This window comes from Canis aureus, chromosome 10, assembly GCF_053574225.1.
Source record: "Canis aureus isolate CA01 chromosome 10, VMU_Caureus_v.1.0, whole genome shotgun sequence".
Taxonomy (NCBI): Eukaryota; Metazoa; Chordata; class Mammalia; order Carnivora; family Canidae; genus Canis; species Canis aureus.
The window spans coordinates 21,190,937-21,204,666 of record NC_135620.1 but is presented as its reverse complement, the minus strand read 5'-3'; the positions used below and the strand labels follow the sequence as shown (position 1 = coordinate 21,204,666).

Genomic DNA, 13,730 nt, shown 5'->3' with positions numbered 1-13,730 from the left:
GAGTCTGGGGTTACTCCCATTCGGTATTCCCAGACTGCCTTATGATTCACCTACCAAAGTAAAATTTATACCTCACACTGAATTTTTTTTTTTTTTTTTTTTTTTTTTTTTTTATTTATGATAGTCACAGAGAGAGAGAGAGAGAGGCAGAGACACAGGCAGAGGGAGAAGCAGGCTCCATGCACCGGGAGCCAGACGTGGGACTCGATCCCGGGTCTCCAGGATCGCACCCTGGGCCAAAGGCAGGCGCCAAACCGCTGCGCCACCCAGGGATCCCCTCACACTGAATTTAAATGATCCCCTGGATGGTGGATGTGCTCCTATGCAGGCAGGCATATAAAATGTGAATCCACAAAGGCCAGCACCACACACGGTGTACAGCGTTTATCAATAAACTTTTCTAAATTAATTTATGAAGTAATCGTATTAATAGGGTGGAGCCCAACACAGGACTTGAACTCATGACCCTGAGGGTCAAGACCTGAGCTAAGATCAAGAGCTGGACACTTAACTGACTGACGCACCCAGATGCTTCAACAATTCAACTTTAAGGCATAATTTTTCAAACACATTTCTGCAGCAGTATAAATACTCTCCCCTCAAAAATTAAATACTCCAACTCCCTCACATTTCTTGAGTATTAACTGAGTTTAGCTTCTAGAAAAATAGTGATAACTCAATCACTTAAAAGTTAAAACTTCCTCCAGGACTACTGTTTGGACAATTTAGTGTGCAAATACATGCAACTGAGGAGCAATTTAGGGTCAGGGTCCATAGGTAACAGGAGGCTTTAGGTAAGAGTAGAGGCAGGTACTTCTAGAAATGGACACAGTGAACAGAAAATGATGTGCCAGGGCACCTGGCTGATTCAAAGAGCATATGACTTGATCTTGGAGTTCTGAGTTTGGACCCCATGTTCAGTGTCAAGATTACCAAAAAAAACAAAAACAAAAACAAAAACAAACGTGCCTGTCATCTGCGGCAGTGAAAAAAGCTGGTTCCTTCAGGCTAGAAGATAGTAATCACACCAATGCAGCCTAAGCAAAAGAAGTGAAAATGAAAGATATGCTATTGACTTAACTTGGTGACTTAGACAAAGTATATCCCCCACCTATGTATTTTATCAAATAAACCCATGATTCCCAGCAAAAATCCAAGGGCGCCACACAGTATTTTCAATATGAGGGAAACAAAGGGATACTCAACTTATGTATAATACTGTGTGAACTAGTAAATCAAGATAATTTAAAATTTCAACATTATGAAAGAAAACTTCGGCTACCTCCACTGTGACTTCAGTGTGTATTTTCTGATTAAGTTCTTTGTTCCAGCTTATCTCTTAACTCAAGCAAAAGACCCTGCAGGAAGGCAAAATACTCCCTCAAGCAGTAAGGACTACCCTGAGCAGACACACTGCCCACGTGACTGACTCCAAGACCATGATCGACTGGACTGTCACTGCCCACAGCACGCACTCAATAACCCCTGTCCCACGTTTTCCTTATACAAACCTACAAGTATTTTTGGCACTCTGGACAGTCTTTGAGAGGACAGTCCACTGTCTTCCATACATTATTTGGCTAGCAGCGACAATATCAATTTAGTTTGTGCCATTCATCTGTATCATTCACACACTCCCATTACATGTTCCTTCAGTGTTGTACTCACTGAATTAAATTGTATTCTTTTTTCACCAACACTCGACTATCTGCCTTTGGAATTTTTTTTTTTTTTATTTACGATAGTCACAGAGAGAGAGAGAGAGAGGCAGAGACAAACGGCAGCAAACGGCCAGACCCGGTCTGCCTGGGACTGCTAGAGCCAGGTGCTTTTGCAGTCTTCCACTCCAGCCATGAGAGCATATGCTCTTCTTAATGGCACATCACTGCAAAGCAGTGCTTTCCAGGGTTGCTGTGAAAAGAACCCAAGCACTGCGCAAGAGATAATACAGAACTGGAAAGAGGGGAATGGTCTTCAACTGATTCCATGGTCTGGGGAGTTGTGTAATACGGAACAGGCACCCATCCTGGAAATCATGATGACTATATTAGAATGAAATAAAAATTTATTTTTTCTTTCAATTTTTGTTATTTTTAAAAAATCGACCAAGATGTTAGGACGTAAGTGTTTATTAAGCTGTCTGAACAAAACTAGTTACTAAACCTGTAAAGAATTTCTCTTGGCCTAGAGGTGCCATGAAAAAAGTTTCTCAAGTGGTAAGGGCACCAAAAACAAACTCTGTGAACCTCTGAAATAACTTTGTTTGTTTGTTTTTTTGAAATATTGACAGTATAACTAGGCAACAGGCATTTCTAAGACAAATAGTTATATTTTTCTTTGATACTGCTGACAATCATCCCCTGCCTGTGAGGGGCCTCCTACTATCCTAACCAGTTCATAGGTACAATAAAAATAAAAATAAAAATAAAAATAAAAATAAAAATAAAAATAAAAATAAAAATAAAAATAAAAATAAAAAATCCACAAAACAAAAGCTGTAATACAAAAATGGATTTGACGTTTTTTGTAGCAAAGGAAAAGTGGGTCTTCACTTACACAAAAAATGAAAACAGTAACTTTCATAGTAAGAATGTCAACAAATGCCCTCACCCAAACCTATTCCCACTTAGCACCTGGCCAGCAACTCCTTTAGACCCAGTTCACACTCAAACTTGTAAGTTGTGGCCACTGGTTATTCCTTGATCTGAGCATTCAGAGAATACAGCTCATATTTCTATTATAACACCTAAAACACCATTATAATTTACTTATAGTTTGATTTTCCTACCATAGTAAGCATTCTTCTAGGACCATAGCTGTGCCCAATAATTACTAGACTGCTGAAGAAGTTAAAGGATGGTAAAGAATGTCAGCTCAGTTTTCTAAAATCTACTGGTCTTATCTAATATCCAGACCTAGTATTTCTCAAGGACCTATTTTATACTGAAGATGTTTTAAAAAGGTGTGTGTGGGGGTATCCCTGGGTGGCTCAGCGGTTTAGCGCCTGCCTTTGGCCCAGGGCGCGATCCTGGAGTCCCGGGATCGAGTCTCCCATCGGGCTCAGCATGGAGCCTGCTTCTCCTTCCTCCTGTGTCTCTGCCTCTCTCTCTCTCTCTCTCTCATAGATAGATAGATAGATAGATAGATAGATAGATAGATAGATAGATAGATCTTAAAAAAAAAAAAAGGTGTGTGTGTGGGGGAGGGAATACCAATTCTAGTGGGGTTTAATTCCTCAACAAAAAAATCACTTATCTGATGGCTGTTTCCCCCCTCTGCTTCATAGTGATGCTATGTCCTGTAGAGCTCAACTAGCGCCAGTATTTTGTTTTTGTTCTTTTAAATATGGAATGCTTCACAAATTTTCATGACATTCTTGTGCAGGGGCCATGCTAATCCTCTGTATCGTTCCAATTTTAGAATATGTGCTGCCAAAGTGAGTACCACTATTTTGGTTTTATGTTGGGTAGAATCTCAAAAATAGCAGTTCTCAAACTTTTGTGTACATCTGAATTCCTGGAGAGTTTGTTAAAACACAGGCTGCAGAGCTCTACTTGCAGAACTTCAAAGGGCCAGGAATTTCCACGTCTAACAATAGTTGAAGTGATGCTGATGGCTCAATGGTTTAGAAATACTTGCTCTAAAGACTTACAGCTCAGGGCAGCCCGGGTGGCTCAGCGGTCTAGCTCCGCCTTCACCCCAGGGTCTGATCCTGGAGACCCAGGATCGAGTTCCACGTCGGGCTCCCTGCATGGAGCCTGCTTCTTCCTCTACCTGTGTCTGTGCCTCTCTCTCTCTCTCTGTCTCTCATGAATAAATAAAATAAATTTTAAAATAAAAAAATAAAGACAGCTCAATATTTTAAAATAAATAATGGAGAATATTTAAGACTCTTACAACATGCCACGCACATTTCTAAGCACTATAAACATAAGAACTTAATTGCTAATACCTTGAATAGCAGTATGTGACGTTTGAATTTTGCCTTCAAATCTGTCTCTGGCAAACTCTCACTTAGTATCTTGACCTTTGCTCAAGTCCATGCATTATACTCCCATTTGTTGACCTGTTATATTCTCTGAATAAAATATTACAATTTTTTAAATTACTTAGCCATTAGGTTGAATGGTTTTTCTCATTAAAAATAAACTTTACAACAACCAAGCCACCACCAAACAATGTTTTTTAATCAGTAATTTTTATCAAACAGAGGAGCTGAGCGGTGACTGGCGGGCTCAGGCAGTAGAGTATGCTATGCGCTCTTGATCTCAGGGTCCTGAGGTTCAGTCCTATGTTGGGTGTAGTGATGAGTAAAACAATAAGTGCATGAATAAAAAAAGAGAAGAGCCTAATCACTGTAGCAACACTGAAACACTTCTTACCCAGCTATACCCCAGGGCTCAGCACAGAGGCAGCAGACACCAACTCCCATCTCCAGGTCTCTCCCTGGAAGAGGCCTATTTGCATATTTTAAAAGCTAATGTCTAAGTATCTGGCTTCTAAATGAGGCTGTGCATTTATGTACTAAGATCCTCCCTTTTAGGACACTGACAGGTCTTGGCACATCCTCAAGGACTGGGAACTACCAATAAAGAGGTTACATAATCACAAGGTTTGAGAGAAAACCAAGAACTTGGGCCAGGCTGAAATGCTAGACTTCAATTCCTATACAAGCCAATCCATCAGGACTGGGAGAGGTGGACAGAAATCAATACCAAGTCAAGGAAAATGAGAAAATAGAAGAATATGTCCCAACATAAGAACATGATACCACTCCAAAAACATACCTTAATGAAACTGAGCTCAGTGATTTCTCTGAAATCATTAAAGATTTCAAAATAATGGTGGTAAAGATGCTTGTGATCCTTGGTAGTAAGGTCAGGAGGGCAATACATAAAAAGAGAAACAATTTCAACAAAAAGAAAATATAAGAGCATACCAAAGAGAAATCACAAAGCTAAAGAATAAAATAACTAAACTGAAAAATCCAGAGTTCAACAGAAGACTAGCTCAAGTGGAAGAGAGGACCAGTGAACTCACAAGATATTGCGTGTTTATAGATCAGAATATTGTTAAGTCCTTATTATTCAAAGCAATCTACAGATTCAACACATTCCCCCATAATTCCAGTAGCATTTTTCTCATAAATAGAACAAACCATCTAAAGTTTATATGGAACCCAAAAAAAGAACCCTGAGCAGCCAAAGCAATCATAAAAAAGAACAAAGTTGGAGGCATCACACTTGCTGATTTTGCAATACATAACAAAGCTATTGTAATTAAAACAGCATGGCAGTACTGGCATAAAAACAGATACACAAATCAATGGAACACAAAAGAGAGCCCCCAAATAAACCCATTCCCATATGTAGTCAATTCATTTACATCAAAGGAGCCAAGAATACAGAAGAGGGAAAGAACACGGTCTTCAATAAACAGTGCTGGGAAAACTGGACAGCTATATGCTAAAGAATAAAATTGGATCCCTATCTTATACCCAAAATTTAACTCAAAATGAACTGAAGACTTTTATATTTTTTAAGATTTTATTTATTTATTCATCAGAGACACACAGAGGGAGGCAGAGACATAGACGGAGAAGCAGGCTCCCTGCAGGAGCCTGATGTGGAGCTCAATCCCAGGACCCAGGATCATGACCTGAGCCAAAGGCAGATGCTCAACCACTGAGCCACCCAGGTGCCCCTGAATGAAGACTTGAACATAAAGTGTGAAGCCATAAAACTCCTAGAGAAAAACATAGGAGATAAGCTCTTGGAAATTGGTCCTGGCAGTAAGGCTTGCAGTTGACACCAAAAGCAAAAAAAAAATAAAAACAAACAGTTTGGGGACTGTATGAAACCAAAAAACTTTTGTACAGCAAAGGAAAATATCAACAAAATGAAATGACAATGGGATAAATTATTTGCAAATCACTTATGTAAGAAGCCCATAATCAAAATACATAAAGAACTCATACAACTCAACAGCAAATAAACCAACCACCTGATTAAAAATTGTGTGGAGGATCTGAACACTTTTCCAAACGAGACATACAGATAACCAATGGATACATGGGAAGGTATTCAACATCAGTAATTATCAGGAAAATACAATTCAAACCGCTTCATGCCTGTCAGAATGCCTATCATTAAGAAGACAAGAAATAGCAAATGTTTGCAGGAATGGAGAGAAAAGAAAACCCTTGCACACTACTGGCAGAAATGTAAACTGGTGTAGCTGCTATGGAAAACAGTATAGAGGTTCCTAAAATAAATAAATAAATAAATAAAACTACCAAGTGATCCAGCAGTTCTATTTCTGGGTATATATCCGCAGGAACAATATCACTATATCACCAAGATATGTGCCCTCGTGTTCACTGCAGCACACTGATTAATAGCCAAGAGGCAGGGAAACAACCTAAGCATCCACTAATGGGACTGATGGACAACCTAAGCATCCACTGATGGGACTGATGGACAATACAAAAATGTATTACATGCTCTAACTACATTTGTAGTTAATGTGAGGTGATGGATATTAGCTGGACATATTATGGTAATCATTTTGCAATACAGCTGACCCTTGATTAACAAGTTTGAACTGTACAGGCCACTTATGTGGGATATTGTCCAATAGATACAGTATGGTACTATCAACATATTTTCTCTTCCTAAAGATTTTAATAATACTTTCTTTTCTCTTACTTTATTGTAAGGATATAGTACATAACACATACAACATACGCAGTATGTACTAACCGTTTATGTTATCAGTAAGGCTTCCAGTCAACAGTAGACTATTTGCAGTTAAACTTTAGGGAATCGAAAGTTACATGTGGATTTTCTATTGTGTGTGAGGATCAGCCTCTACCTCTATAATGTCAACTGTAGGGTCAACAGTAAATGGGTACTCAAATCCACTACATTGTATCCTTAAACAAATATAATGTTATATGTCAATTATACCTCAAAACTGCAGGGGAAGAGAAGAGCTTATTCCTACCTCATAGACTAGAAATAGCTCCACTGTTCTCTCATAAGATTTACCTCCAAACATTTTCATTCCTTATCTCTGGACCCTAACCAAGTTTTCACTTGGAGTGTGTCATGGTTTTATTTGAATAATGATCTGATAAATCATAAGCATAACAGAATGATTATACAGAGGTCACGTATACCTACTTAAGGTATCACCAATGATCTGACCTACCCAATCTACTATCTACCATCTGTGCCCATGAGACCTTTTACTGATGAGTCAGACCAACTTTGAAGGTGGTCTGTAAATAACAATACGCTATGCTCTACTAACAGGAAAACATTAAAACAGAGCAAGGAAAGGTTCTGCAAAAATCATTAAAGATAAAAAAGCAAACTTGGAGAAAAAAGGCATTGTTCTCATGACATATAAAAATAAATGATTCATCACAAGATTTTATTACCTATTAATCAACAGTTACCTAATGAGTTTCAATACACTGCTCAAAATGACACATCACAAATTTAAGAGGAAACGGGTGAAAACCTTATAAATTGTGTAATACAGGAAGCCTCTATCTTTTACTCATTATCTTTCATACCAAATTTATTAAATATGGAACAAAAGTCAAAAGAGCCTACAGACCCTACATTTGCCAAAACCCGGCCAAAGGTATATAAGTAGCATTAGGTTTTCAGCCTTCTTTTACTTTTTCACTATAGTTATTCTGCTAATGTGAAATAGCCTCCAAGTTCACTTCGGTACTTGGTAAAGAGATAGAAGCTTCTGACAGGAAAGCTATCATTTACCAAAAGATAAAGATTTGTTTTTACAATTCCATATCCTTAGCTGCTTCTATTTTACTGATTTGGGTTACTTTTTTTTTATGGTAGCTTAGACCTACAACAATAAATTTTTTATTTTTCTTAATGGACTTGAGGCAGCTTTTTAACATGTTTACCAGAATGAGTAACAGATTTCCAAACTGACCAAGTGAGATTTATCCTTATGCATAAATAGACATAAATCTTTATAGTGGACACATGCCATTTCTTTCTGCATATCTTTTGTTCTGGAAACACCAGTCTCCTTCCTTTCCTTTTAGGAAATCACCTCTTCCCAAACCCCACCATATGATTTTGAGAAGCCGCCAACCACAACAGTCTACAACCCTGATTCCAAAGGTGTGCATATGACACCAACTGTGCCAGAATCCCTGGCTGGGAAGGACTAAAGCAGGAGAAGCTCTTTCTTCCTTGTGGTTGTTAAACTGAGATGATGAACATGAAGCTGAGAGAAACCATGTTTCCTATGAAGAAAAAACACCCACCTCCAGTCAGAAACTAAGAAACCAATGTGCCAAGAATCAAGAAAGTGGCAGAGAGGAGTCTCGACAGTGCCCCCGGCCCTGGAGACATAAGTTTAAGAAGCCAGATCCAGCTTCCCATGACTGGTAATATAACCTGAAAAAACCACCTTGTTGAAGTCTGGTTTCTAAGATCAAACCCAAAAACCCAATAAACAGATTAAGGAACAAATGAAGAGAAACCAGGGGTGAGATACTGCAAAGACTGAAGAAGAAAAAAAATTAGCTCTTCAGTAACTAAGTAGCCTACTTTAAATTCCACATTCTCATATTTAGGTCAAAACCTCCAAAAACAAGACTTTTCAGTATCCCAACTTACACTGTATCTTCTACGGCGGGGACGAAAAATGGTAATTCTGTTCCTCTGGCTTCTAGATGTTGGTGTGCTCACTGTAATGCCAGCAGGGGCTGTCAGGTCAAGGGGCTTATTGTAAGGAACCATTTCAATAAAAGAGGAGAGCCACACCATGTATCACCCAACTAGAGTTACAAGTAAGGGATTCTCACAAAATACAGAAAGGCAGGATATTTCATGCTGGAAATATTTACAAATGGTGGGTTGCTAAAAATCCAATCCTAAGTAGAGATGTCTTTATTTTGCCCTTTACAGTTTAGTAGATACTAACCTTTCCTCACGTATAAATTTTGCATTTGAGAAGTTTGCAAGGAGGCCTCAAAATTTGTTTTTAAAAAGAAGCTCTAAGCAAGTTTACAGTAACCTTCCAAGGGCAAAATTGCTAAAAGCAAAACTGAAAGAACTATCTGTTCTCATCTCTCAATGAGAAACCTGAAGCTAACAGGGGGAGTTCTTTTTCTTCTTCTATTTAATGTTAGTATCTGTATTAAGTGACACACTGCAATTTGCAGCATGAAAAACTGAAGCACAAAATGGATTAAAAAAAAAATCTGAAACCAGTTTTTTAAGTTCCAGTGACAGATTTTTCAGTACTTTTGAATATAAAAGCCCTGACAACATTAGGGATTTCTTCCACCACAGATCTGAGATTGTTTCTGTACACTGTATATGCAAGCATGTGCGTGGGCATGCATAACATAGCTAACTTTAGAATGGCAAAACACCTTGTATCTCGTACAAAGAAAATGTGATGTAATATGATGGCTTACAGTGATTTTAGTGAGACCTGTACTGGACTTCCGACCTCTAAGTGTACATAATAAATCTGTGTTGCTTTCATCTACTAAATTTGTGATAGACAATCTGCTACTGCAGCAAGAAAAAACTCATGTGCCTAAGGAGATCATATTACTCCCTAAGGTTCCACAGCTGCTACTAAAGCACATCTGGGAATCTTCTTGTCCACTATTCTTTTCTTTCTACTGTACTGACACCACTGTACTGACAGTTCCTCTAAAATAAACATTGTGGTTTCAAAGTCTGGAATTTCTCCCACACACTATGTGAAATAAAGATCAAATGTTTATATTAACTTTTTGTAAATACTGTTCACAAGTGAGCCAAGCAGTGTTCTATAATTTCTGTTCTTGTACTATGTTGAATTGCTTTTTTTTGCTTCACCTTCTGTGTAACTATCATTAATTGTTCCAACACCGTCCATAAATATCTTGCAGTACAACTGGTTACAGAGCTAAATGGCTAACCCAAATAATCTGAAATTTCACGAAATGGTATGGATTTTTTTTTATTCAACTGACCTTCAACTAAAAAATTTCTTGTTGATGTTGTCTCAGTTCATGAAGTTTTCCTGTATTGTTACTTTGGCAATTTATTCTTGAGGGAATTCTAAAGAACAAGGCAGATAAAGAATGCCAGGCTCCTTCTTATCAGTAGCCTCCTCCTTAGGTAATTAGATTGGCTGCCATTCAGCCAATTCCTACTTGATCATCCACTTTTTTATTACCTCTCATCCATGATTATTCTCTTTCTCTTTGTGAGTTGTATCTTTTCATACATTTTTGTTTTTAAACTTCTTTAATGTCATGTAAAGTGGATTTCAGGAGAACAGAGATGGGGAAAGTATGTATGGGGAAGTCCAACATTCTCTCTTATTTTAGACAACTGGATCTCTCTTCCTGGTAACTGCAAACCAAACCAAAATACTTGTGGTGAGAGACTATTAAAACCTGGAAGAGGGATGCCTGGTTGGCTCAGTGGTTGAGCCTCTGCCTTTGGCTCAGGGTATGATCCTGGAGTCCCAGGATTGAGTCCCATGTCAGGCTCCCTGCATGGAGCCTGCTTCTCCCTCTGCCTGTGTGTCTGCCTCTCTCTCTGTCTCTCATGAATAAATAAATAAAATCTTAAAAAAAAAAAAATTTGGAAGATCCTGTTCATTTCAAATACAATGTACTTAGAAATAATGAATGGAGATAAAAACAAAGAAAAAGCAGAAAAAAATTTTTTTAAATGAGAGGAAATCACAATTTATCAACTCAACATTCGTAAGAGCACTCTGTAAGCCAGGCACTATACAAAGCACTTCATGTTTAATTATCTTATTTAATATACTTAACTTACTATCTAATACATCCAATCCTAGGAGATGGGATCACTATTCTTATTTTTTCCTATTATTACTCCTATTTGTAAATGTTTAATTAATCTGGCTCAAGGTCAAAGACTAAGTAAGTATTGGCACTGGAATTCAAACCCTTTTTTGAACAACTAAACCCCACATAAAACCAGATATTACCTGAAGAAGAGGAGGGGAAAGGAATTTGGTTTTTTATAACTACCATTAATGTTGGGGTTCCTAAAAATGAGATTTCCCAAAGCTAAATACTACTAAAAGCACATATCTCTTCTATTCCTTACTAAGTTTATCTGTTCTTAGAGTAGGCAAGAAAATGGTATCTAGCTTTTCTGTGTTTAATGGAGAAAAGGTTCTGTTTACTTTATATATAGAACTCACTCAGCTAATACTTTTTCCAGTATTTTAATGCCTTTTGAATATATGTGTATATGCATACATGCAGAAGTATTTGTGTACATTAAGATCCTAGTGAGGAAATTAGCCAAGTAGACACTAAAATAACAAATAAAATAAGATCAAAATCAAAACCACACAAAGAGGGACAGAAGGAATGAAAATGACAGGCACGTATATCATTAAGTTAATATAGATGAAAGTATTCGAAATAAGGAGGTCTAAAAATGGTAGATAATAATTAACATTTGGTAGTAAGAAGAGCCTTTTAAAATGTTGAAACTGCTACTTTCACCGTAACTATTATTTTTTAAAATTTATTTATTCATGAGAGACACAGAGAGGCAGAGACATAGGCAGAAGGAGAAGCAGGATCCCTACAGGGAGCCTGATGTGGAACTCATCCTGGGACTGCGGGATCACACCCTGAGCCAAAGGCAGATGCTCAACCGCTGAGCCACCCAGGTGTCCCTCACCTTAACTTATTATTAAAATACTGATGTATATTTGCATAGTTTCATAATTCAATTTCATACCCAATGTAAGTATTCATTTCCATTTAGGTATAAGCTATCAAAACAGAAACAAGGAAACCAATCTTAAAACGCAAAGGCTTTACCATTAACTCATTAGTCTCAATAACTTTACTAGTTAACAGAGTTTCCAAATCTACAAGTTAGCACACACAAGCATCAGACTAGATGTCTGCATGAAAATTATTTTCAGTTCACAAATGTTTTACCTTCTAAAGCAGAGGAATTTAAGTGTAAGGAAATAGCTTTCCAAAAAACTAAAAGTAAGTTCAATCTACAAAGGCAAATGGAACATAAGCACCAGAAATGTCTTATCTAAAAAATCAGAAGAATTTGTACTATGTACAAAGGTGGTAAGAGACCAAACCAACCTTTAGTGTACTCAGTACTTAAAGGAGATACAGCTGAGACCTTAGAATGTGTCTGGGATATGGGAGCTGCTAATAAAACTCATCTGTAAGTTCTACCCATTACAAGTAAGTTTTAGAAGATTTTTATTTATTTACTTGAGAGAAAGCGAAGGGGAGGGGTTGACTGTGCACAGAGGAAGAAGAAGAAGGAGACTCCTACTGAGCACAGAGCCCGATTTGGGGCTCAATTCCCAGATTATGATGTGAGCTGAAGGCAACACTTAACCGACGGAGCCACTCAGGTGCCCTACAGACAAGTTTACAGTAGAGAATAATACAAAATAGAATGGTTTTTCTCAGTGTATTTACATCAGTGATGAACATATTCTTAAGAAGCGCTTCTAACACCACTCTATCATTAGGTTCCAGGAATTACTGAAATTATAGCTTCTCCTTAGTCATAGATTACAAAAAATTTGCACAAATACTTCATTCTCCACAATAATGAACAGTTTGGTGTTTTTTTTTTTTTTTTTTTTGAATACTTTGTTACCTACCTGGTATACTCATTTTATTTTTATTTTTTTTAAAGATTTTATTTTATTTATTCATGACAGACACAAAGAGAGAAAGAGAGAGAGAGAGAGAGGCAGAGACATAGGCAGAAGGAGAAGCAGGCTCCATGCAGGGAGCCCGATGCGAGACTCAATCCCAGGTCTCCAGGATCATACCCCGGGCCGAAGGCGATGCCAAACCGCTGGGCCATCAGGGCTGCCCTGGTATACTCATTTTTTAAAAATTTTTAAAATAGAATTTGTGTTCCTTAACAGTATTACTTTCTTTCCTGTTTGTACATAATACCAAGGCAATATGAGAATCAGAACCCAATCCACACTAACTCTAGACATATAAAGGCTTAATCGTCTTCATCCTTGCTGTTTCTAGGTTTATAACACCTATGAGTCAGGAAAACAAAACTTGCTGATATTTTAGAAGGGCCTTTATTTTAGCCATTATAAGAAATCACCGTGGGGCACCTGGGTGGCTCAGTTGGTTTTGGTTAAGCATCTCCCTTTGGCTCAAGTCATGACCTTGGGGTCCTAGGATAGAGCCCTGAGTCAGGCTCCCTCCTCAGCAGGGAGTGTCTGCTTCTCCTTCTCCCTCCGCTCTTTATCCCCACTTACGCTCTCTCAAATAAATCTTAAAAAAAAAAAAAAAAAAAAAAAGAATTCACCATTTATAAAACGATGCATATTTTCACACTATTTATACAAATGACACAATTTATAATTGGAAATTGTTTTCTCTAAATAAACCTAACATATCCCAGATATGTTCAGATACCTTACAAACAATAGATCTTTTAAGAAATGTTTCAGTATTCATATAAGCAGCCAGTTAATTCAAGCTTGCACTACTTAACATGACCTACAAGAGGGAGACTTTATGAACATAAGGATATGTATTTTCTAACAAGCATAGAGAAAAAAAATTAAGTTGGGGCTTATTTGTCATATGCATACATACTTTTTAATTATTTGACCACAATGGGTTTTCCCCTCCTAACTCATCCAAAAAAATTCTTCTCAAATTTCCT

General features: G+C 37.6%; 1 protein-coding gene and 1 non-coding gene across 8 annotated transcripts in view; both read right to left on the bottom strand.

The window, feature by feature from the left end:
- Window positions 1–13,730, bottom strand: part of CDC42SE2 (CDC42 small effector 2) — a 112,651-nt gene that overhangs the window by 14,356 nt on the left and 84,565 nt on the right. The gene's annotated exons all lie outside the window — the stretch shown is intronic.
- LOC144322897 (U6 spliceosomal RNA) lies at window positions 3,340–3,444 on the bottom strand. The gene has a single exon (XR_013388494.1). It is a non-coding gene; the product is annotated as a U6 spliceosomal RNA (small nuclear RNA).